The sequence below is a fragment of the Dromiciops gliroides genome, chromosome 1, assembly GCF_019393635.1.
Source record: "Dromiciops gliroides isolate mDroGli1 chromosome 1, mDroGli1.pri, whole genome shotgun sequence".
Lineage (NCBI taxonomy): Eukaryota > Metazoa > Chordata > Mammalia > Microbiotheria > Microbiotheriidae > Dromiciops > Dromiciops gliroides.
Genome location: NC_057861.1, coordinates 176243803 through 176268944, shown reverse-complemented (window position 1 = coordinate 176268944; position 25142 = coordinate 176243803). Strand labels below are relative to the sequence as shown.

Here is a 25142-nt window from a genome sequence, read left to right as displayed (position 1 = left end):
CTCATTTTGATATATGTACTAGAGACACCTTACTGGAAGAAAGCCTTTTAAGTAACATTTTTCTACTGAATCAGATGCTTTAACAAACAATCACCATAGTGGGACCTTGTATTCTCTATGTCTTTCAGGCAACTGTGTGATAGTAATGTCTATTGTGAACCACCATATTCTCAAATAATTATCATTTTATCTTGCTTTGTCAATGTTTATTCATTTATTTTTCTTGTCTTATTGCTATAGCTACTATTTTTTGTATTGTGCCAAATGGTAATGGTAACAATGAGCATCTTTATTTCATTCCTAATCTTATTATGAAAACTTTCAGCATTTCTTAATTATGAATAACTCTAGGTCATGGTTTTATATAAAGTCATTTGATCACACTAATGGTCCTTCCATTACAACATCCTTTAATGATTTTAAGATAAGTAAGTAATGCATTTTAGCAAAAGCTTTTTTCTATCTATTGACATAACTCTGTGGCCTTTCATGTTTTTCTTTTATGCATAATCAATTATCCTAATTGTTTCTTAATGTTGAACCACTTTCTGATACAAATCCAACTTTGTCAAAATGAATAATTTTACAATATACTGCTATAATCCCTTTGCCAGTATTTTATGTTATTGTTAATATTATTATTATTAATGTTCATTAAGTGATAGTAGTCTACAGTTTTCTTCTTCTACTTTATCCCTACCTGATTTCTGAATCAGGATCATACCTGTCTCGAAGAAAGAGCTCCAAAGTTGAAGTTGTTGCAGTCTTGTTCTTTTTTTTCCTAGAGATTTCTTCTTGCTTTTTTTCTTAATCATATGGTGTTAATTTATCAAATTTGAGCCTCCCTTTTGCTTATTCATTTCTTCAGTCTTTCTAATAATTTTCTTGCAAGGCATTACTATGACAGTTTCTTTCCTTTGCCCTTTGTTTTTATTTTTCTTTAGCTTATTTGACACTGTTCTGAGGTGTGTAGTCACAATCCCTCATTCAATTATCTGACCAAAACTTCAGTAATTTCACTAGTGAAAATGACTATCTCACATTAACTTAATTTTTTTCTATAACAACTATATTTCTTTCTATATTGTTCTCTTGGATTTCTGTTTAACAAAATTCTCTAACTATATAAAGAAAGTTTCCAAGGAAACTAACAATACAATCTCTGAGAATGATTTCTAAATATTAGATGTAAGCATGAAGATGATTAACTCACTTACACCTATTACAATGAATAAGAAACAGTGTTTTCCTCAAAACAATATGAGACTCTACTTTGGCAGATAGAGGCTACCTTCTGGTCACAAATGAACACTGTTACATTCCAAAACCCATGACTAGAAGTAACACACTACCTTCTATCACAATTTTAGTGACTGATATACCACCATGTACAACCCAAATAATTTAAAATTATAACAACAGTCGTTTTGCTTCTTATGGTAATAATAAGTCAGTTTTTATTTATCACTTTTACCAGGAAGAATTCAGGAAGAGGTTGGACAACTACCTTTCTAGGATTTTGTAGAAGGGGTTTTCATACAGCACTGTATATTAGGAGCACACAATAATATAAGGAAATGCCAAGGATTAGATAAAGGAAATATGGTAAAGGTCATATGAGTGAGGATCAGTGTGCGAAGCACTGGAGAATACATATACAAGGAGCTGATGTTGTAATGGTGGAAGGCAGCCCATAAAAGCTAAAAAGGGGGATGAGTATAAGTCTGCTGAGGCAGAATAATCTTCTAGAGTAAGAAGGCTAAAGGATCATGATGGAGAATGAAATTCAGGATCAGGGGTGGATCCCAGAGAGGAATAAAGTGAATATGACTGTCCTGGACACTCTCCTCAAAATGGAGTTTCTAGGAAGAACTGACCAATCTGAAGAAGAACTTCACTGGAAGAGTGCTGGATCAGAGTGGAGAAAAAAGTCTAGAGAGTTAGAATGTGAGCTCAGAGAATAATGAAGGAGTATAATCATATAAGAGGAATTTATGGGACCCTTGGAGGAAAAGAGCCCCTCCATCTTAGACTCTGTAACAGAGAAGAAAAGGAAAGTAGGGCATAGTCTAATATGCCCTCTAGATTTTGGAAGAGCATATTTCAGGGGGTGAAAAAAGGAATTGGTATGGTCTTAAATTCTATAGGGGGTTTCTACCCAAAAAGAATAGAGATCTCTTAAGAATGAAATTCTGAAGATACAAATATTTCCAATAAGGAAGAAGAGGGAGAATGGTTCAGAGACCATTGCAGATGCATAGAAAATTCATCAACTAACTTAAATTTTTAAGCCACAAACAGGAAATAGAAGCAAATAAAGGTGTCTGAGGATGAACACAACAGAGAGGCATAGATCCATATGAATGGTATTTATTAGTAGCATTAACATTCAGAACAAACTGAAGCTGGTAATGAATGCTAAAAGTCACAAAAAGGGCTTTTAAAGCTACATTAGGAAGAAGAGGAAGAAGAAGATCATAGAAGCAACTAAACTATTGCTCAGGATAGATGGGTTGGTAATAATCAATGATGGTGAGAAAAGAAAACAAATGAATTCTTATTTTGCTTGCTTTCTCTACCAAGAAGAATGGTCTTTCAACAAGGACACATAGAATTAAAAAGCATTAATGTAAAGTGTTACAAACCAAGATAAGTGAGTAGAAGGCAAGAAAGCACCTAGCTATCCTTCAAGAGTCCAGGTTATTAAACACAGCCAAACAACATCCCAGGAAACTGACAGAACTACTGGGTGTAAGCAATAAACCATCATGAGTAACCTTCGAAAAGTAGTGGAGAGGTGAAGAGTTTCAGTAGAATTGGGCAAATGTGCTTATTTTCAAATAAGAAAAGAAAAGTGGAGTCTGCAAACAAGCAGGTGGGGTAGTGGAGCAAGGCTTGGAATTGGGAGTCAAGAATAACTGGATCCAACACTTTCCTCTGATACCTGTGAGCCATGTGACCCTAGACAAGTTATTTAATCTCTCAGGCTCAGTTTCTTCATCTATAAATGAAAATATTATACTAGACAGCCTCTAAGAGCCCTTTCAGCTATAAATTTATGCTCCAATCCTCAATAATCCTATGAATGTGACCTGGACTCTTGGCAAAAGTACAGAATAGTTCTGAGGTCACTTCTAATTTTGTGATTCCTGAAATAAAATTAAAGGGATTTGTGAGCACTTAAAAAGGAAATAGGTGATTATTAAAAGCAAGCATGGATTCATCAAGAGCAAGTAATAGAAGAGAAAATGAGGAAAAATCTGTCAAATAAGAAAATATTTACCAAAAAAAATCAACAATAAAAGCCTGAGATCCGAGATATATACAAAATCAACACAAATATATAACACTAAGAGCGCATTTCCCAGTAAGTCATAAAAGAATATCAAGTTTTCAAAAGAATTGCAAGTTATAAATGACCATTTGAAAATGGGCTTCAAATCACATATAATAAGAAAATGAAAATTAAAGCAATGCTGAAGTTTCACCTCAGACAGCAAATTAGCAAAGATGACAACAAACAGGAACAGTTGATGAAGGTGGGGTTGTGCAAAGAAAGGCACTAAGATATACTCTTGGAAGAGCCATGAACTAGTCCAACCATTCTAGACATTACTTCGGAATTATACAAAAAAACTGACTAAACTTTCCACATCCACTGTCACAGTGCAATGAACCCTTCACAGTCTGGCTTTCAACCTCATCACTCAGTTGGAACTGGTAGACATATACCCTTAGGAAGTCAGAAAGAAATAAAGGCCCAATATATACCAAAACAGCCATAACTGTACTCTTTGTGCTAATAAGGACCCAGAAATGTTACCTCTTCCTCCTTAAATCCAATGACCTAGTCCTTCATTCCTGTTCACTGTGATGCTCACACAATGGATCTCACCCTTGTCCACAAGTGTTCCACTTCCCTAATTAGAAACTGGCATTCTCCTATCTAATTATAACCTCTCCCTATGCTTCACCCCTTCTACACCTGTTCCTTACCCTCTCATTTGACCTCCATTCCTTCTACCCCACAATACTTTCTCAATCTTTGGCCCCTGCTCAGACTTCCTTTTCCTCCCCTTCCAACCTCAGCCCAATAATGAGCCATTTCAACTGGTGAAATAGTGGGCAGAATGCTGAGTCTGGAGTCAGGAACACCTAAGTTCAAATCTAGCTTCAAATACTTGGCAGCTGTGTGACTCTGGACAAGTCACTTGACCTCTGCCTCAGATTCTTCAATGATAAAATAGGGATCATAATTGCACCCACCTCAGAGGTTGCTGTGGGGATGAGATGATTGATGATGATGATGATAATCGGTAAAAGTGCTTAGCACAGTGTTTGATACCTAGTAGGTGATATGTAAATGCTAACTCCCTTCCCCTTCCTTTTCCACCCCTTCCATTTTCCCTTCAATTCTACACTGTCCTCTACTCTTGAATCACTTGGTTCCCTATCATATTTGCCACTATTTTCTTGCCAAAGATTAGCCACCATTCATATCCTCTACTCTGATTCATGAGTCTGGAAGAAATCCCACAACTTTGCTGACTAGGTATATTACAAATTCATGTTATACAATCTCAACTGAGTTCTCATTGCAGCAAGGTGGTCCTTTGATTTGTCAATAATTGATACCCATTTCATTCCCCAGATGAGGTATTCCAAACTTTGTCTCCCATCCTCAAGCCCCCCACATCTCCTCTCCCCTATTCTCAGCTGATGATTGTGCCTCTCACATTACAAAGCATATTGAGGCCCTTTGACATGAGCTTCCTCTCCTTCCATTTTCTTAATCTTTTTTTGCAGGCCAAAGAGGGTTAAGTGACTTGCCCAGGGTCACACAGCTAGTAAGTATCAAGTGTCTGAGGCTGGATTTGAACTCTGGTCCTCCTGAATCCAGGACTAGTGCTTTATCCACTGCACCACCCAACTGCCCAATTTTCTTCATCTTAAAACCCCCTTGACATCATCTCTCATGCTCTCCTCCTTAACCTCCAACTCTGACAAAGAGGTGGCCTTTCTTTTTGTCAAAGCTGACACCTCCACATGTGTCCTTGATCTCATGCCCTCTCATCTTCTCTAGCAGACTGTATCTTCAATCATCCCCTCCTTCTCTCTCAAATTTTCAATGTTTCCTTATTGGTTCCTTCCTATCTTCAAATTTGGCCATCTCCCTTACCCCTGTCTCATTCTTTGTATCCTCAGCACCTATCACAGTGCTTGGCATATATTAGGCATTTAATAAATACCTGTTGATTGACTGATTGAATAAAGTGGGTAAAATGAATAAAGCCTATTAGAAAATGGCTAAGAAAGCTGTAGTATATGAATGTGTAATGGGAGCTGTTGAGCAGACATCAGCATTCTAGGCTAATGTAAGCCCCCATGTGGAGAGACATGGTGATGTAGAATGGAAGTGTCTTGCTCCCTGAGTTGGATTAGACATTCTGTAACTGATTCTGGTCTGCTAACCAATGAAGAAGACATGGACAGCTGAATGGTTCTTGGACAGAACTGGAGAGCATTCCACAAGTGTTCATCAGCTAGGGCCAGTCACTTGGTCTGATGCCTTCCTACCTAGCTGCATTATGGTGAAAGGCAATACCATAAGAGGAGAAATCTTGGGCCTCAGTTCTTTACCTCTTTTTTTGTGTTTTAGGTGAAGGAGAATAGAGATAGCTGTGGCCTGATAAGCTTTGAAAGATCAAGACAGAAAGCCATCAAGAGATGAAGTAGCAGAGAGGCTGCTGGGTTTAGAGGCCAGCCAGTCCTGCACCAAGACCCTAAGAAAAGACCATCAGGATGCAGCAGTAGTTAATACACAGATTTATTCTGCTACTATGAAGCATTTGAACATGAGCTTGGTAGGACAGATGTTATGTAGACACTGCACTAAGCCTGAGCCCTCTCTCCCCAGAAACCCAAGGTAATATCTGTAAGAGTGTGCCCAAAGGCAATGAAAGGAAATGTTTGTACATCTGTTCTTTCAAAGTGGTAAATACCCTTTTGTAAAAACTAATTGATACAAATTACCTAACTGGAACTGGGAAATTTAAAAAGCAGCAGTTAACAGAGAATGTGGGGGACATACCAGAATGGGTGTTCAAGCCAATAAACTCTGAGACACACTCAAATCCTCAAGGGTGTCCATGAAACTCTGAGGTAGAGATCTAGTCAACCTTTGTCATTGAGAGTGAGTCCAAAACCATTCTCTGTAAATGAAATGAGGTATTTTTTCCCAATAAGCAATGAAGAATTCAGAGAAACACTGAAAGGTTTGTATGAACTGATGCAGAATGAAATAAGAGTAAACAAAAGCATTTTATATACAATGACTACAATAATATAAATGAAAAGATCATTTTTAAAAATTGAAAACCAATTATGATAAAAGAAACTAGAACAAAATTTCTTAAACTGTGGCAGCCCCACATAGGATCATGAAAAATTTGGCAACAGTAAAAGGTTATGTATACCTATTTTAGGGTCACAAATGGAAAAAAAGTTTAAGAAACCCTGAACTAGACAGTGAAACACATTTACCCTCTCACAGCTGAGAGAGATGGGACTAATGGATTAGAATGTAATATAATATGTTGTCATATATGGTTACTCTAGGAGGTGTTTTTTTAATTCATTGCTTTTCTCTGTTATAAGGAAGAGTTCAGTTTGAAGGTGGGTAAAGGGGAGGAACGAGGGTTTCTTTTTCCTCATTGAAATGATTAATATATTGATAAAAACATAAATAAAACATTTTTTTAAAATAACAGGTCATATAAAACTAACTTTATTTCCTTTTCTGGCAGGATTACCAGACTATCAGATAAGGAGAAAGTTGCAGGCATAGTTTACTTAGGTTTCAGAACAACTAAATTTAAAATAGTCTCTTATGATATTCCTGTGGACAAGCTGGAGAGATGTGGGCTACATTATAATATACTTAGGTAGATTTAGAACTGAATTTGGAGTCTAACTCAAGGAGTAATAACTGATATAACAGTAATCTTACGTTGGCCCAATTATGCTTAACATATTTGGCAATGAATTAAATGAAGGCATAAATGACAGACTTATTAAAACTGTGAATGTCACAAAATTAGGGAGGTTTCCTAATCAACCCAATGGGCATGGACCCAATCCATATCCAAAAAAATGCTGTAAAGCTAGAACAATGGACTGAATTAACAAAAGTGAAACTTAATAACAACAAAGTCCTTCATTTTGGTTTAAAAAGCCTAAGACTAGAATGGGGACCAATGGTTGGACAAGAATTCATATAGAAAATATATTAACTATATGACTAGAAGCCAAAAGACCTAACATGTTCTTAAGTTAAATTAAGAAAGAAGATACCTATAATGACAGAGTTCCTTCATACTCTCCCCTAGTCATATCCTATCTGGAGCATTTTGTTCAACACTGGGTAGCACATTTTAAAAGAGCATTGACAAAGTAGAACACAATCATTGCAGGGTGAACAGGCCAGTGAGAAGACTGAAAAACATACTGGATAAGCCCTGGTTAAAGAACTAGGGAATGGATAGTCCGCATAAAAGTATCCTTAGCCCTAGATATGATAGTTGTCTCTTCAAGTTTCTGAAGAGCAGTTATAAAGAAAAGGAATTCATTTTTTCTGCTCCACCCCATAAAGCAGAACAAGAAACATCTGGTATAAACTGCAATGAAGAAGACTGTAGGGGAAAATTTGCCTCAGTTTCCTCATCTGTAAAATTTCTATCAAAAAATGCCTGAAATATCATCATTGGACATCTTCGAATGGGGACTGGATGGCTACTTGTTATGGATGTTGAAGAGAATATTCCCTGTTGAGCTGTGGTTACTATGGAGTCACTGAAGTGCCCTCCAACTTAAGAGATTCTGTGAAGACTAGATTAAGTGATCTATAAAAACACTTCCAACTCGAAGACTCAGATCCCATTTTTTTCTCTGTGCACTCCATAGTCTTTCACATGTAATGAAAACCATGTCTTGATTTTCTTGAATGTCAGTTTCATAAATCTGTATTTTAAAATCACAATCCATACCATCTAACACAATGATGTATGCAGGTGCACTTTGCAAGATTCTGTAGTAAAGAAAAGACACATCAATAAAGCCACAAATTACATTCATTGTCCTTACCATTTAGTGTTCCTAACTCTAATGCATACTTGTCTACAATGAGTAACAGATGCTTACTTAATTCTTAATACTTAATTCTGCCTAAAACACAGAATTCTCAGAAAAAATCACTTATAATTCAGTCTCTCTTTTAAAATTTTTACATTTTAATCTGAAATGGCATACTTTGTCCTTAGAACTTTTACAATTTCTCTAGTATCCCTTAAGTATTATGTAAAGTGGCTATCAACATAGTCTCTCAGAGCTTCCACTAACTCTTTGAAAAAAATGACAAACAACTCTTTTTAGAGAAGAGAGAAAAACAAATCATTCATCAAGGTAGTTGCACTGAAACAAAGGCAAAAACAAATCAAATATTCTTATTTCAAACACTTAGTAAAATGTTTTATTAAATTCTCACTTTCTTAAAATAATATACATATAACTATATGTATATGTATGTATATATATGTGTGTGTGTGTGTGTGTCTGTACACATGCATACATCTATACATAAAATCATTGGTATTCATCAAAGTTACTCCCAAACCATGGTAGATTTATACTCACCAAAATCCAACTATGCTCTGATTTGTCAAGTAATGAGCAATCCTGCTAGTGAATTGTTCCAACTAATAATATATAGATCTGGGGAAGGAGGGAAAACAGAATAAGATATAAATTTGTTGTGCTAAATCTTTCAAATGTATATACAAATGTCCAAACTTCAGGGAAAAGAGATACTTCTCTACTGTATTTATTGGCTCTGGGAAGCTTTTCTTAATGGGCATACTGATGTCAATTTTTAATCCGTTTTTCACTTTGTAACAAAACTACATGATGTGATATATTGACTGGCATATATTCAACTGTGTGGGCTAGAACTGAAGTAAAAACTCTCAGTATATTCTTAAAGTGATAAAAATGATACTTGTTAGGAAGGAGGTCTGTTAAATCTAGGGAGGAGAAATGCAAGTTATTCTTCAAGGCTTTCTGTGGTTATCTAACAAGCACTGCATACAAAAGAAACTTAACGATTATATACTGCTTCTAATATGTAAGGGCTACTTTTTCCTTTTTAATTCTAAGGTAAAATCTATATACACATACACACATGCACATATATATGTATATATGTGTCTGTGTGGAGAGAGAGAGAGAGAGAGAGAGAGAGAGAGAGAGAGAGAGAGAGAGAGAGAAACATTTTTAAAAATCACTGATTAAGAGTCAGCTGGGGGCAACTAGGTGTCGCAGTGGATAAATCACTGGCCTTGGATTCAGGAGGACATGAGTTCAAATCCTGCCTCAGACACTTGACACTTCACTAGCTGTGTGACCCTGGGCAAGTCACTTAACCCTCATTGCCCTGCAAAAAAACAAAACAAAACAAAAAAAGAGTCGGACCACCTAGGTTCCAGGTCTATAAAGTAAAAAGTTCTTACTGCCTAAAGCACTAGAAGCATAGTAAGAAACGAGAGCAGATAAATACTTGGGAATCAGTTGGTAGGAGGGTGGTAAGGTTCACTTCACTCTGTTTTCAACAAGTTTTGTTTGAGTATACAATAGTATCTCCAGGAAAAAGTTTTCTTAGAGGTCTTGAGAAATAAGGGACTGAAGACGTCAGAGATGTGGCTCTAGAAGTCTTCTGCACACAGTCAATAATTAAAGCCATAAAAATTAAACTAAGAAAGTCTGAGCTTCTCAAGACAAGAACATAGAGAAATACCAGGTGCCTAGAACTAAAACTTAGGGGTGGGACACAGAGAATAAAAGAAATATCCGCCTGAGAAGCAATTTAAGGGATGCAAAGGAGGAAGGGAATAAAAGAAGTCAGCAAGAGAAGAGTAATCTGAGAAATAAGAAGAGAATAAGGAGAATAAATTGAATATCTTTGAAACTAAGATCTGAAAAAATATCAAAGGAAAAGGAGATGGTTAACAATTTCCGAAGCAGCAGTCAACTCAAAAAGGATACAAATGATGAAGAGTTTCTAGATTTGGCCCAAAGGAACTCCTCTGGTAAACATAATAGAAGCTATCACAAGGATATAAATCAGATTGTAAAACATCAAGTTGGGAACCAGCGGAAAAGAAATGGTGGCAATGAATACAAAGAGGTCGATGGTTTGAGTTTAGAAGGAAGAAAAAAGAAACACTATGAGGAGCTAGAATGGTCAGTGAGGTCAAGGGACCAGGATGATAAATACGGAGGGAGCTTTCAGATCTGAATGCTCACTTTTAATTTCAGGCTCTATAGATTGTACTGATTGTTTCTTTTAAGCAAACGGGACTGGGACTGAACCTGTGATTTCGTTTAGTATTGGGAACTCCAAGAAGAGAGAATGCCTTCTACCAGTGCAGGTCAGCAGCACCTTCTCTGCAGGTTTAGAGAACTGCCTATGAAGCACATCATAAAGCTACTCTGTGTAATCAAGATCTTCAATATATTTTCCTGTCTCTGAAGCTAGCTCCCCATCTACTCTGTCTCCCATTTTAGTAACGACACCCTCCCCCAATTAAATAGTATGAGAATGTGGTAATTCAATCTGTCAATTTTGCCTAACAGAATCAATCTGTACCAAAGACACTAAGCTAAAAGAAATGTTTGTTTAAGCAATAAAAATCCATAAAGACTTGCAAGAGAGAGAAAAAAATTCCAGGTTTGGTGATTCAGATTTTTCTTTTCAGAAATATAACACAACTAGAACTTGTTGAAACCATATAATCAGACATTCTTTTGGACAATGAAACAAAACTGTTATATGACTAATGGGTTCATGGTAGAGGAAACAAACCACAGAACTTCTCTAGTATATATTTTTTTAATTTTATTTTTTTTATCTAGTATATTTTTTAATAAATAAACAAACATTGACTGTGGATACCCTCCCCGTCTATCAACAGATCTTGAGTCAGTGCCAAGAGATCCCCTTTCGTCTTCTCCCCACCATGAATGTGGGGGAAGAGAAGCACCAAACTGCCATGTAATTCTTGTTGAAACTGCTAAAACAATATTGAAAAGTGGGCAACAGAGGTCATCCTTAGATGACCCCTACAAAATAAGAGCACTAGACTGAAAGTTAGAAAACGATTTTTAGTTCATCTTTGCCTTGCTACAAACAAGCTCTGTGATCTTCAGCAAGTTGTTTTCTTTGATTCAAATTCTTACTACCTAGCTACTATATGTAAGATCAATCAGTAAATTAGTCATTGTTCTTAACTAGCTTATAGTCTAGGTGGTGAAGTGGATAGAATCTGAAGCCAGGTATCAGGAGGAGCCAAGTTCAAATGTGGCCTCAGACACTTAGCAGCTGTGTGACCCTGGACAAATCACTTAACCCTGTTTGCCTCAGTTTCCTCATCTGTAAAATGAACTGGAGAAAGAAACAACAAACCACTCCAATATCTTTGCCAAGAAAACCCCAAATGAGGTCACAAAGAGTCAGACATGACTGAAACAACTGAAGAATAACAAAAACCTGTATAGTCTAAGAGGAGAGATGATTCATGTACAGGAATGCCTAAAGAAAAGGCTGAATGTGACAAATAACAGGATCAATAATGGAATCAAAGAATCTAGAAGTGGAAAGGACATTAGAGGCCATCTGAACAAGAATCTTCCTTACAACAAACAAGTCTGACAAGTGGTCAGATCATCCAGTCTTTGCTTACAGGGTGAGAATCCACCACATACCACTCTTCTTTTGTATTGTTCTCTTTGCTACACAGTTTTCCCTTAAAGCAAATCTAGATTTGCAACTCTTTGCAGTTTCTACCCATTGCTCCTCTGTAGTAAACTGAACGTCTTATCTCTTTTCCACATGAGACTTCTTCAGTCAGCTATCATATCCCTTTTATAAGTCTTCTGTAGGGTAAATGTCTGTCTGATCCTTATATAGCAAAGACTCAGGGTCCAGCACCAATCTGGACTGCCCTCCTCTGGACACTCAAGATTATCAGTGTTTTTCCTAAAATGTGGTGGCCAGGATTATTTTTAGCCCAAGTGTATGACATTTGTTTATCCCTTTTGAAGTTCATCTTATTAGATTAGGCTCAATACTGTACCCTGTTGAGCTTTTTGTTTTGGTCAATACATATATATATACATTTATTTATATATATAAAAGTAATGAACATTTTTATTTATAGTTTTGAATTCCAATTTTTATCCCTCCTTCCCTCCCTCCCCTCCTCCCTCCCTGAGGCAGTAAGCAATCAAATATGGGTTACACATGTGCAATTATGTAAAACATTACATATTAGGCATTTTGAGCAAGACTTAAATAAAAGAAAAAATGAAAGAAAATGAGAAAATAGCATGCTTCAGTCTGTGATCCATCAATATCAGATCTTTCTTTGGAGGCAGATAGTATGTTTCATCAATAGTCCTTTAGGATTGTCTTGGATCATTATATTGTTGAGAATAGTTGTTATTAACAATTTGGGGGGGCAGGGCAATGAGGGTTAAGTGACTTGCCCAGAATCACACAGCTAGTAAGTATCGAATGTCTGAGTCCGGATTTGAACTCAGGTGCTCCTGAATCCAGGGCCAGTGCTTTATCCACTGTGCCACCTAGCTGCCCCCGTCATTCACAATTTAATCTTGATTCTGGCATACAGTGGTTTAACTGTTCTCTCCCAATTTTGTGTCAATTTCAGATTTGATAAGGATGCTACCTCTGCCTTTATATAAGTTATCCATAAAAAATATTAAGCTGCACAGAACCAAGCACAGAGCTCTGGGGCACTCCTCTGGAGACTTCTTCCAAACAGAAATAAACCATTAGGGAATACCTTTTCAGTATAGTCATTCAATCAGACTTGAATCCACCTAATCGTGGTATTTGGGAACAATATCTCTCCATCTTATCCAGAAAATAGCATGAGACTTTGGCAAATACTTTGCTAAAATCTAGGTAAGTTATACCTAGAACATTTTCCTTATCTACCCTGTCTAAAAGGAAAAAAAAGATTAATCCAGTATGAACAGTTCTTGATGAAGCCGTGTCCATTCTTTGTCATCAGAATTTCCTCTTTAATAATATGCTCTATAATATTTTTTGCTATATTGCTCTAGAAATAGCCCAGTCAACTGGTTGTGAGGGTTTGAGCTAGAGTAATGTCTATGGGGTAGACAGAAGGGCAGAGATGCAAGAGAGGTGGCGGCTACTGAATAACAGCGACAAAGAGGAGAATTTAAAAGTTGCTGGAGAGCAAGAAGAAAGCAAACTCTGCTTCCTGGCCCTATGGGACCAGTCTGGGGGTACAAGAGAAGGCACGGTCAGCCTTGGAATCAGAGAGTATGGACACAGAACTGGTAACACTTGATAGTTGACTGTGTACAAGAGATTAGTGAGAACTGAAAGATGACTCCAATTGACTTGTGAATCTAAGTGACTAGGACGACAAGGCTACCCTTGACAGAAACAGTGAAGTATGAAAGTTGTATTTGTGGGGAAAGATGTTGGGTTCTGCTTTTTAGATGTATTGAGTCTGAAATGCCTAATACTAAATGTTTAATTTGAAATGTCCAGTAGGCAGCTGATGAAGGACCGGAGCTCAGAAGAGAGACTAGGGCTGCATATATAGATGAGGAATTATCTGCCTAGAAATAATCAAACCTGATGAGATCAATGTTTAGATAAGAGGGAAAATACTGCAGAGAGGTCAAGAAGTTTGTGGAATAAGTAAAAGCCATGAGTCAACAATTAAGAAACATGCTAAATCTGGAGAGAATTGTCATCAGTTATCACTGTCCCGTCCACTCTGAATAGCAGTCCTATCCCTTTTTTATCCTCCCCCTTTCCCCAATATAGCTGAAACAAAACAAAACAAAAATGAACAAACTGGTTTTTTTCCCCCTGGCCAGCCTCAGCTGATTCTGATACTTAGCACTTCTGATACTATTCTTATGGGACTATCTGTCACATTTTTTATTCATTCTGCATTGTTAGCCAGCCTTTAGCACAAGCCTTTGATGTACAAACACACACACACACACACACACACACACACACACAATGTTTACATAAAAGGCTATCAAATATTTGGTGAATAAAATCTTGAGAGGGAGAAGCAAAATCAAAGAATAATTAATGAAGAGTTAATATTTGAGCTAGATCTTAATGGAAAGACAACTGGATAGAGTGCGGGGCTCACAGAGAGGAAGACCTGAGTTCAAATCTCACCTCGGGTACTTAGCAGCTGTGTGACCCTGGGCAAGTCACTAAACCCTGTTTGCCTCAGTTTCCTCTATAAAATGAGCTGGAGAAGGAAATGTCAAACCACTCTTGTATCTCTGCTAAGAAAACACCAAATAGGGTCATGAAGAGTCAGAGTTGGAGAGAAAAGGTGCATTCCAGATAGAAGGAATAACATTCTCATTTAGCATAGACATAAAAGGGGAACACATTTGAGAAATAATAAGTCATTTCTTGTCTGAAATATAGTATACACATTGAGAGACTACAGGAGATAAGTTCCTTATCTTGATACTCAAGTTCCTCCAAGTTCTGGCCCCAACCTACCATTCCATCCAGTATTACTTCAGTAGGCAATGCGTGAAGATTCATATTTGTTATAAGAATTTTATTTTTCTTATTTTTTTAATGGGAGCAGGCATGTGGGAGAGATCATTAAAATAAACAATTTTAAATTTTAAATTTATAAATTAATAAAAATAAATCAGAAGTCAATGGAGAGCCATTGAAGGTTTTATCACAAAGTACATCTGAAACCATAAACAGAGTCATGATTTAGAAAATTAGTCTGATAGTATTCTGTAGGAGAGACTAGAGAAAAAAAGAGACTAGGAGCACAAATGGGGGTAAGAGGCTATTACAATAGCTCTGAGAAGAGGTGATAGCATTCTAACTAGTCTTTTGTTATTGTTGTTTTTATTCTAGAAGCACAAGGTATAGGAAAGTGTGAGCTGCGTGTGAATGAAATAGGCCTCGCCCTTAAAGAATTTGTGTTCTACCAGGAGCATATGACATGTACACCTTGGGAACACTCTATGCATGCCTATGCCTGGAGTATTTTGTACTCTTTTCCAAGCATTAGAAGCATAGTAGTTACTATACCTCTTTTAAAATCCAGTAGACAAAAATTCCAATACATAAAACATTAAATCAGGGAACATTATTTTATTTTATAACTGAATTTAAATAGCAGGCTTTTCTACTGTGTTTAAAATATGACTTAGCTAGCAATTTGCTTATTCACAACCTTTTTAAGAGATGCTCTTGAGACTGGCACAGAGAGAGACACACTTGTGTTCTGATCAAGTAAAAGATATGGTTTTGTCTCCTGCCTTTTCATCTTACTCATTTTCTCACAAGAGATTTTATGTGACTGTAGTGCAGAATCAGTGTTTGGTCTTAGCTACATCAGAAGCGAAGGAAAGACCAGAAGAGAAGAGGGCATAAAAAATGCAGATATCATAAACTAAAGAAAACTAAGGAACACAAGAACATCTGTTGAAATAAGGAGATTGGGTTATGTGAAGGTTTACATCCCCCAAGTAAGAAAACATGTTCCATTATTTATTGATCATTACATAGCAAAGGAGATACTGACTACAAGAAAGAACCAAGAAAAGCAGATAACATCAGCCACAGCAGAATTCTGGTGTGAAGTCAATGACTACATCTGTCTGTGGTTCAATGATTGGATTGTTCTCACATCAAAATAGCAAGCTAGCAACTTCATTACTTATCAGCTTAATTCACATCAAGTACAATGCCAATAGGTTTGCAAAGAGGGAACCACATATCAAAAAAATTTACAGCTAGACAGAACCTTAGCAGAGAGTCTTAATGGGGATTACCAGGACCCAGTACAATTGAGTTGACTTACATGAGAAAAATTCTAAGGTATGACCAATCCAGGGAGTAGCTAAGGAAAAATGGAGATAATAGTCATAGGAATTGGGGAGGTGGGGAAAATTGGAGACCATGGTGTTCAAAAGAGACAAGAGAGGAAGCTTGTGAGCCAGGTAGTGAAGTTACTGGCAAAAATGGAAAGTAACCTGTTGGACCACAAATGACAATAAGATCTGAACAGAATGGAGAAATTTAAAAGAGGAGAGGTGTTTACTGAGTGACAGTGGCAGAAGGAGGGTTTGAGAATGGCTACAGGGACCCAACCAAATGCTTCTCCTGAACCCTTTCTGTTAAGGGCTAGAATAGAAGGAGCAGTCAGCTCTGAAGAGGATGTCAAGAAATATGGCGTCTTTAGAATGAAGCCAGGATAAAGTCAGCACCATAAGATAAAAGGAAAAGATTAAGGAAGAAGGAAATTTAATCACTGTGGAAAGGGAAAGTAGAGTAGTACTGGGGAACTCTAGGCCTGAGTTTACTACAAGGGGTAGGGTATGGCAGCTGGAGGGAACAATATTGGCCAGTGTGCGATGCCATCATTATTGATATTTCCTAGGGATCCAGCATGGTTGGCATCTCCAGGCTAGATGGCACTATTGGGCACTCTCCTGGTGGGTAGGCATAACCCAAGTGAGGGATGCGAAACCCTGGGTGATTACAACCTGGAAGGTATAGGTGAGTGACCATGTTGACTAGGTCATCAGCATTTATCCAGAGGAAAAGAAACACCCCTACGATATCATCTCCTGGGACAGAAGTGTGGCCATTTTATTCTAGTTCCACTCTGCCTTGACAGTTCACCTAATCTAATACTTTCACTTCAGAAATGAGGAAATGACCCAGAGAGGTTATTGCCTGCCCATGACCACACAGTTAATAATGCCAACACTCCAACTGAAAGATCATGACTCCTAGTACAGTGTTCCCTGGTTCTTTGTTAAGGAAGGTCTCCTCCGTTAGCAGTCAGTTATATGTAGTGAAAGCTGTCCTCCACATATACCATGGGGGTGTCATTGTGTGGCTCAAAGAGAGGCATAAAAGACATCTTTTCCTCCCACCCTTCTCCAAGGGACACTTCATTTCCTGCCAAGAAGAGAAGGAGGAGGTTGGAGCCAGAAGTTTAACAATTCTATTTTCCTCAGAAAAAGAGGAGAGACTGGACTAGAATTTTATCTATTTGCTCCCTTAAATATTATTATTCTAGGGGATGTGGTTTTTATGTTTGAGCTAATCTTCTGATTTCTGGCCAGTAATGGGAAAAGCTCTTTATCCAAGGTTTGATTCCCATTCTACCAAATACCAGTTCCACAATGAACACACATAGAAAGTATTGAAGAAATCCATTTATCGAAGTCAACAGCAAAACAGAAATCAGAAGAAGTACACACAGGAGAAAATATATCAGAAAATACAGGATGACAAAGCTCTCTCATTGGGAACAAGGCAATTCGATCAACTGAAAGAGAAGGTACCAGATCTCACCTAAGGGAAAATTCCCTGAAAGGGGGAGGAGAAGAAAAAAGGGAATGGGTAAGGAAAGAGAAGGGAAGAATGTGGCAAGGTGAAGATAGGGACATGATGGAGGCTGCTAGCTCTTCTCATGTCAGCTTCTTTCCAGAGTCTTATTCTCCCTTCAACAACCTGAAATGGAGTTGGCATTCATTCACTCATTCATTCATTTTCTCTCTGTTTTTCTCTGTCTGTCTCTGTCTCTGTCTCTGTCTCTCTGTCTCTCTGTCTCTCTCTGTCTCTCTCTGTCTCTCTCTGTCTCTCTCTCTCTGTCTCTCTCTCTCTCTCTCTCTCTGTCTCAAATCTGGAAGCCAGAAGTTCCTGAAGAAACTGGAGAATACAAAAGGACTCAAGAGCCTATAGAGATGGAAGAGGCCAAAGCTCTCCTCTCTCTTACTCTCGCCAACTCTACCCTGCCCCTCATCAAGGCACAGGACATTGATCACCACTAGTGGGGATTGAGTCCCATATGAACGGGATCCAAGACTCCAGGTTATTTGCAAGAGTGAGCAATCATAGCAAAAAAAAAAAATTGGTACACAGTTGGGTACATAATGACTAGGCATTTTGTTAAATGCTTTATTAGATTGAATCATCTGCTCTGCAAGGGAATTAAATACACATTTGTGTGTGTGTGTGTGTGTGTGTGTGTGTGTGTGTGTGTGTGTGTGTGTGCACAGAGCATGCCACTGGGAAAACTTTTGTTATCTCAAATCAAAACTTTACACTTTTAATTTGTCATTTTTGGCTGGAAATTACATAGTGCTAACAAGCTTCATTTCCATTGATGTTACTTTAATGTAGTTTTCAGACACAATAAAACAGAATATCTGGATCCCAGAAATATATCTGGCAACTATAAACTGCCTGTCTCTTGACTTAACTCAAAATAATTCCTTGCTTTAGTAAGATTCCCAAGCTCTTGAGAAGAAAAGAACCCTACACAGAAAAGAACTATCCAAATATAGAGAAGTAAAAGACCTGGACTTTGTTTTCTTCTGTTAGTGTTAGTCATTCAAAAAGTATGGGTCTGATGGAAAAGTGATTGATGAAAATAAGATTATTATCTCCATTTCACAGTTGAGGAAATTGAAGCAAATAGAGGTTAAGAGACTTGCCCAGGATCAGGCAGCTAATAAATGTCTGAGACAGGATTTGAACTCGGGTCTTCTTGACTCCATGCCCAGTAGAGTCAAGAATATGAGATAATTTGGGATAAGGACACTAGCAGTTGAGGAGATCAGGAAAGTCTTCAAATAAAAGATGGTACTTGAGCTGCAACTTTCAGTAAATTAGCAGTGTTATAGGACTTTCTCCAGCCATGTTCAGCACCTAATGAGTAGAAACAGAGGAATTGAGTGGTGGAAATAATCCAGGATTAGGTATAGTAAGAGATGAGTTGTAATGCAACATTGGGGCAATAGAGTCAAGAGCAGAGGAAAACAGAGTTGCAGCAGCTAATTATTGTATTAATGTTTGAGAGAGAAGAAAGTGAAGTCAGAGAAGAAGTAATCACTTGTAGCTAGTACTAAGGGTGTGGAGGGATTAGAAATATTGATGAGGGCACAAATTAGGTTTAGGAAGGGTTATAGGCAGCTAGGTGAAAGTCAGTTTCTAATCAAGGAACATTCAAGGAAAATGGTGAGATCCAATGGGTAACCATCCCTATGTGTAGATGAGGTAGAATGAAGGAGCAGGTCATGGATGAGAAATTGGGAGATTAGGGAGTTTCAGGGAATATCTATGTTAATATTAAAGCCCCCTAAAATAAGGACAGGAGTTAGGGAGAAAAGGAAGATAGCGAACCAAATGTTGAACTTTTTGAAAAAGAAGGAAAAATGGCTTGGGGGTGACTATAGTCAACATTTTTTGGATTGAATGGAAAATCATAATTGGGTGTACTTCAAAGGAGGAGAGGATGCTGAGTAATAAAGAGAAAGTCTGGAAGTAACAGTAGATAGCAAGAACCACTGTGGCAGGATTATGAGAGAAGGTAAATACCTCCCATTGACTGCATCCCTTTTACCTGCCAACTTTATACCTCAGTAGTCCCCTCAGCTCTAACATAGCTGTTATTTTTTTTTACAGTTCCCATCATTCCAGCCTCCATGCTTATGATAAGAGGCACTGTATTACAGTTGAAAGGGCACAGAGCCAAAAGACATGAATTCAAATCCTGGCTCTATTCTTTACTATTTGTACAACCTTGAGCAAATCTCAACCTCTCTGGATCCTAGTTTTCTCATCTATAAAATGAGAGAGCTAGGTTAGATCCCTCTAAGATCCCTCCCAGATCCAAATCTTTGATTCTTACCTGACATGTCCTCATCAATGCACCTGGATAGCTTTCTTCAAAACCTAACTGAAGACTCTCCCAGCCTTCCTGGGCTGACCTCACATCCCACTGTTATATTACCTCATATAATCAGCACCTATTTTTTGTACTTGTATTATTTAGTTGTAGGGTGTGAGTATATCTACCCAACTAAATTGTAAATTTCCCAAGAGTAGGGACCATTTCTTCAACTTGCTTTTATAATCATTTACTCAATGTTGTGCTTTTGCTGAGGAGTCAGTGTTTGACTGAGAGAGACAACTTTTCTACAACAAAGGTTATTCAAAGGCATGGAAATGGCCTGATTTAAATAAAGATTTCTCTATAGACAACAACGATTTCCTATGCATTTATGACTACCAGCAATGGGAGAAAGGGACCAACTTTAGGCACAGGGCCACACACATTTAGACAGGGCCTTAAATATGCTTTTTGATAGTAATCATGATTATCTTAGGTGTACCCAGAGAGTACAATGAATGTGAATTGCCACTGGTCTTCCCCTCCAGGGAAGTGGCTACTCTGTGATGATTACATTCCTTGTTTCTCTATGTGAATTTAATACTTCAGGTTTGCATTGTTTTCTCATTGTTGTTCAGCCATGTCCAACAATTCATGACCCCATTTGGGGTTTTCTTGGCAAAGATACTGGAGTGCTTTTGCCATTTTCTTCTCCAACTCATTTTACAGATGAAGAAACTGAGACAAACAGGGTTAAATGACTTGTCCAAGGTCACACAGCTAGTAAGTGTCTGAGGCCAGATTTGACCTCAGAAAGATGTCTTCTTGACTCTAGACCCTGGTGTCACTGTGCCACATAGCTGCCCTTGCCTTGTTTTACACATGTAGAACTTTATAAATGGCATGACCCTGAAACACAGAGATTACTATTAGCTTTATTGTTATTATCTGAAAGTTCTCATCTTTTAAATAGAATTCTGATAAAACAAAACATATTGGAATGAATCACTAACCTACCCTTTTTCTTTTAAGCTTAATGTTAAGGGGGCAGCTAGGTGGCACAGTGGATAGAGCACCAGCCCTGGAGTCAGAGTACCTGAGTTCAAATCCGGCCCCAGACACTTAACACTTACTAGCTGTGTGACCCTGGGCAAGTCACTTAACCCCAATTGCCTCACTAAAAAAAGAAAAAAGAAAAAAAAGAAACAATGTTATGTCGCTTACTGTACAGATGGATAAAATAACTGGGTTTTTTTTGTTGGATAATATGGAAATATGCTTTACATGGTTGTACATGTACAACCCTAATATCAGATTGCTTGGTATCTTGAGAGGGGGGAGGAAGAAATATTTGGAACTCAGAATCTTTCAAAAAATAAATGTGGAAAATTGTTTTTTTAAAAAAAAAAGCACTAAGATCTTAGTTCATCTTCTGTTGGCTCATTGAAATCCTCCATACCACTGTAGCAGCAGACAGGATAATAGCAATAATCTGTACCTCAGCCTGTTGTCTCATGATTTTGATTTCCTCTTTCAGGTCTCTTTATTTTCAAAGTTTTGCATCATGTAACTTGGAAATTAGGAGTATTTGATAAGGAGACATCTATTTTAAAATATTGTTCTTAATTTTTTTATGTATCAGTGTTAAATCTGGGCAACCGTGAGCAAAAGTTTGAAAGTCTGTGAGATAATTTTTTTATTATTATTTGAGTTCTCAAGGATATTTTGAGGTCTGTATAATTAGTGCAGATACTGATGATGATAAGTAGTATTTATGATAATAAAGTTTGAAGGTGAGTCTCAAAATAAGCCCACAATTTTTTTTGCTAAACTATAAATGTTTTTCTGTATTTATTATCATAACAATAATTCCCTCGAAGACTGCTAAAAAGACTCCCATCTCTACTAGAATCTTGCTCCATCAGTCATTCGTCTTCTCTCTCTCTCTCTCTCTCTCTCTCTCTCTCTCTCTCTCTCTTTCCCTCTCTCTCTCTCTCTCTCTCTCTCTCTCTCTCTCTCTCTCTCTCTCTCTCTCTCTGAACTCTTTTGCTCATTTTACAAATTCCTATCCACCTTTCACCTCCCCTCATGAACTCAAGTTCTATACCATGAATTTCCTGCAAGATATCTTCATCTAAATATCTAAAAGGAATCTCAATTTCAGCATGTCCACAACAGAACTTGCAAACCCAACCCTCTTTTTGCAGGGCAATGAGGGTCAAGTGGCTTGCCCAGGGTCACACAGCTAGTAAATATCAAGTGTCTGAGGTAGGATTTGAACTCAGGTCCTCCTGAATCCAGGGCCAGTGCTTTATCCACTATGCCACCTAGCTGCCCTGCCCCAACCCTCTTTCTAATTTCCCAGTTGCTGTTGAGGGAATGACCGCCGCCATTTCAGCCACCCGGGTTCACAACTCCCATATCATCCTAAAACCTTCCCTCTCCCTGAACCTTCAAATCCAATAAATTACCAAGTCTTATTGTTTCTACCTGCACATCTCTCACACCTGTCCACTTCTCTCCACACTCTACTTCAGGCCCTCATAATCTCTTTTGTTCTGTTTTTGTTTTGTTTTTGCGGGGCCCTCATAATATCTTGCCAGTCTCTCCCCTCTCTAATGCATTCTCCAAATAGCTGTGAAACTAATATTCCTAAAGCAAAGGTCTAACTATTTCATTTCCCTCTTTAAGAAACTTCAGGGGCTCCCTACTGCTTCTAGAACTGAATACCAATTCCTCTGCATGACATTTAAACCCTTCACAATCTGGCTCCAAGATTTCTTTCTGTACTAATTTTACATAAACTCACATTAACATTCTAATCAAACCAGTCTAACTGTCTTACTCTGTACTCAATCCTCTGTCTTCCATACCCATGCCTGGAAAGTTCTCCCTGCTCATCTTCACCTTTTAGACTCACTAGCTTCCTTCAAGGTGCAATTCAAACCCCACTTCCTATACAAGGTCTTTCCTAATCTCTCCCAGTCTTTTTGTTTTTGTGTATTTTGTACTTATTTATCTCTATAAATGTTTTCTCCCACCCTCCACCCCTAAAAGTTAACTCCGCAAGAGCAGAAATGGTTTTATTTTTATCATTGCATCTACAGTGCCTGACACATAATCTGCCTCACCAGAGATGCTTAATAAAAGCTTTTTGATGAACTGATTTACTAAATTGATGACAGTTTGAATCTGCAGAGATAGAAGAATTTCCCACAGGTAGAAGTTCCCCAGGCAGAGGAAATTACATTGTATTCAACTGATTAATCAGTTAGTAGTTGATAGTAAGAGAGAGAGCTAGAATTTAGATTCAGGCTCAGCCTTGAATTCAGTGCTCTTTCCGTAAAATCTGCTAGGATACACGGAAGTGCTCACATAATTAATACCCTGCAGTCTCATGCTGTTCATTACGTACCTCTCCATGGGCCTGCAGAGAACCCAAGATTTAGTTCTTTGGAAACTATGGCAAGACATGCTTCATAATCATACAGCATCACTAGGAGAATGCTAATGGGTTTTTTTAATGCATATTTGTTGGGGGGAAAGGTTTGGGGTTCTTAAAAAGCACTGGGCTATATCCCACAGGCATCTGAGTCTGTCGATGTGCCACTCAATAGCAGGCCCTGGTCGTTGTCAATCTATCATCTGTCTAAAATGTATGTACTCATGAAATGGTTTTCTGGTTTGTGTATCCAACTTCATCTTGTGGTCTAGACAATAGGTATTCTTTTGTTTTGTTTTGTTTTTGTTTTTGCAGGGCAGAGAGGGTTAAGTAACTTGCCCAAGGTCACACAGCTAGTTAAGTGTCAAGTCTCTGGGGCTGGATTTGAACTCAGGTCCTCCTGAATCCAAGGCCAGTGCTTTATCCACTGCACCACCTAGCTGCCCCTGAAAACAGGTATTCTTCATCAGACCTTGGCAACCATAGGGAATCCAGTTACCATCTGGATTCTGCACTGAACATCCTCTATGACAATGGTGAGTCCATTTGGCAAGCAAGTATTTCTCTTTTCTTATTACTTAATATCAATAATTGGAGGATCGCTGAACAAAATTATTTCTGGTGTTTCATCTTTCAGAGGATCTTGTGTGATTTCAACATTACTTACGGGAGACACTTTGGAGAGGAGAGTCTTTAGGGTGGATTTTGTTCAGCCAAATCAAATGTGATTTGTTTTGTTTTGCTTTGTTTTTAAGACTGGGTCTTCCTATCTTGCCCAGGTTGGAAGAGCAGCGGCTACTCCCAAGCCCATAAACTTTCACCTGCTCTATTTTGAACCTGAGCCTGAGCCAGGTCACCACAACTTAAGCATCCCCAGTTCCTGAGGACTCCCCATATTGCTGCCAAATAGTAGAAGGTCAGCTTTAACCCTACTGCAGTTCAGAATTCTTAAACTCAAATGATACAGCAGTCAGCACCCCAAGAACAGGATTAGAGGCATGCACCACCATGACCTAAATCAAATGAATTTTTATACTCAACAAATATAGTAGGATCTTGTATTTCTGCATCTTTCAATCAACTGTGGTAAAGAGGCAGACTGCTACAGAATATAACTGATGAAATCTTGCCTGTTTCCTTATCATATGGGTATCAATGATGCTCTCAACATGCATAGGTTATTGTCATAAAGATTCTAATGATTTTTTACAAATTATCTGTTAGGATACACCATATTTTCAAGAATAAACAAGAATACTGGAACATATTACCTATCAGACTTATGGATTGGAGAACAATTGATGAATAAAAAAGGCACAGAGAGGATCATGAGGTGTAAAATGGATCATTTCAATTACATTAAACTAAAAGGATTTTGTACAGTGACAATTAAAAGATTAATCATTCCATGCTACCTTAATATAAGTGTAAGAAAATGCCTTGATATTTACTAATCTTTTCATTTTAAAGTGTTGTTTCCTTTATAAAAGACATTAATAGTCACAGCATGTAAAATATTCTAAGAATAAGCAATAAAGGAATAGACCAAAAATGCTATGGAAATAACTTTTATCTCTTGTAAAAGACTTCTAATAAAAGAAAAGAACAGTAAATGTATAGTGGGAAGAGTAAAAAGATCAATATTACTTTTGTGTAACTTTCCTATATGGTAATAACTGCAATGAAAACTTGAAGAAAAATTATTCCTATAATCACATAGACAATCTACACACCAAGAAAAAAAAAAAACAATTACAAACCTTACAGCAATATCCAAATATCTGCTACATTCATAATAATGAGCTATGTACACAAAGGTTAAGTACTCAGCTATCTTGAAGTTAGTTCTAGTCAATGGTACTTTTAAAGATATTTTCGGGCTGAAAAATATTTCA

At 37.6% G+C, this 25142-nt stretch overlaps 1 protein-coding gene across 3 annotated transcripts in view; it reads right to left on the bottom strand.

Annotated features, from left to right (window-relative positions):
* RNF182 (ring finger protein 182) overlaps positions 1 to 25142 on the bottom strand; it is an 82817-nt gene that overhangs the window by 31288 nt on the left and 26387 nt on the right. For 2 of the 3 annotated variants that reach the window (XM_043975632.1, XM_043975641.1), the window contains exon 2: positions 8692 to 8769. The exons of the other annotated variant lie outside the window; for it this stretch is intronic. The gene's annotated coding sequence lies outside the window, so the exon portion shown is untranslated. The remainder of the gene's footprint in view (positions 1 to 8691; positions 8770 to 25142) is intronic. 3 annotated transcript variants of the gene reach the window in all.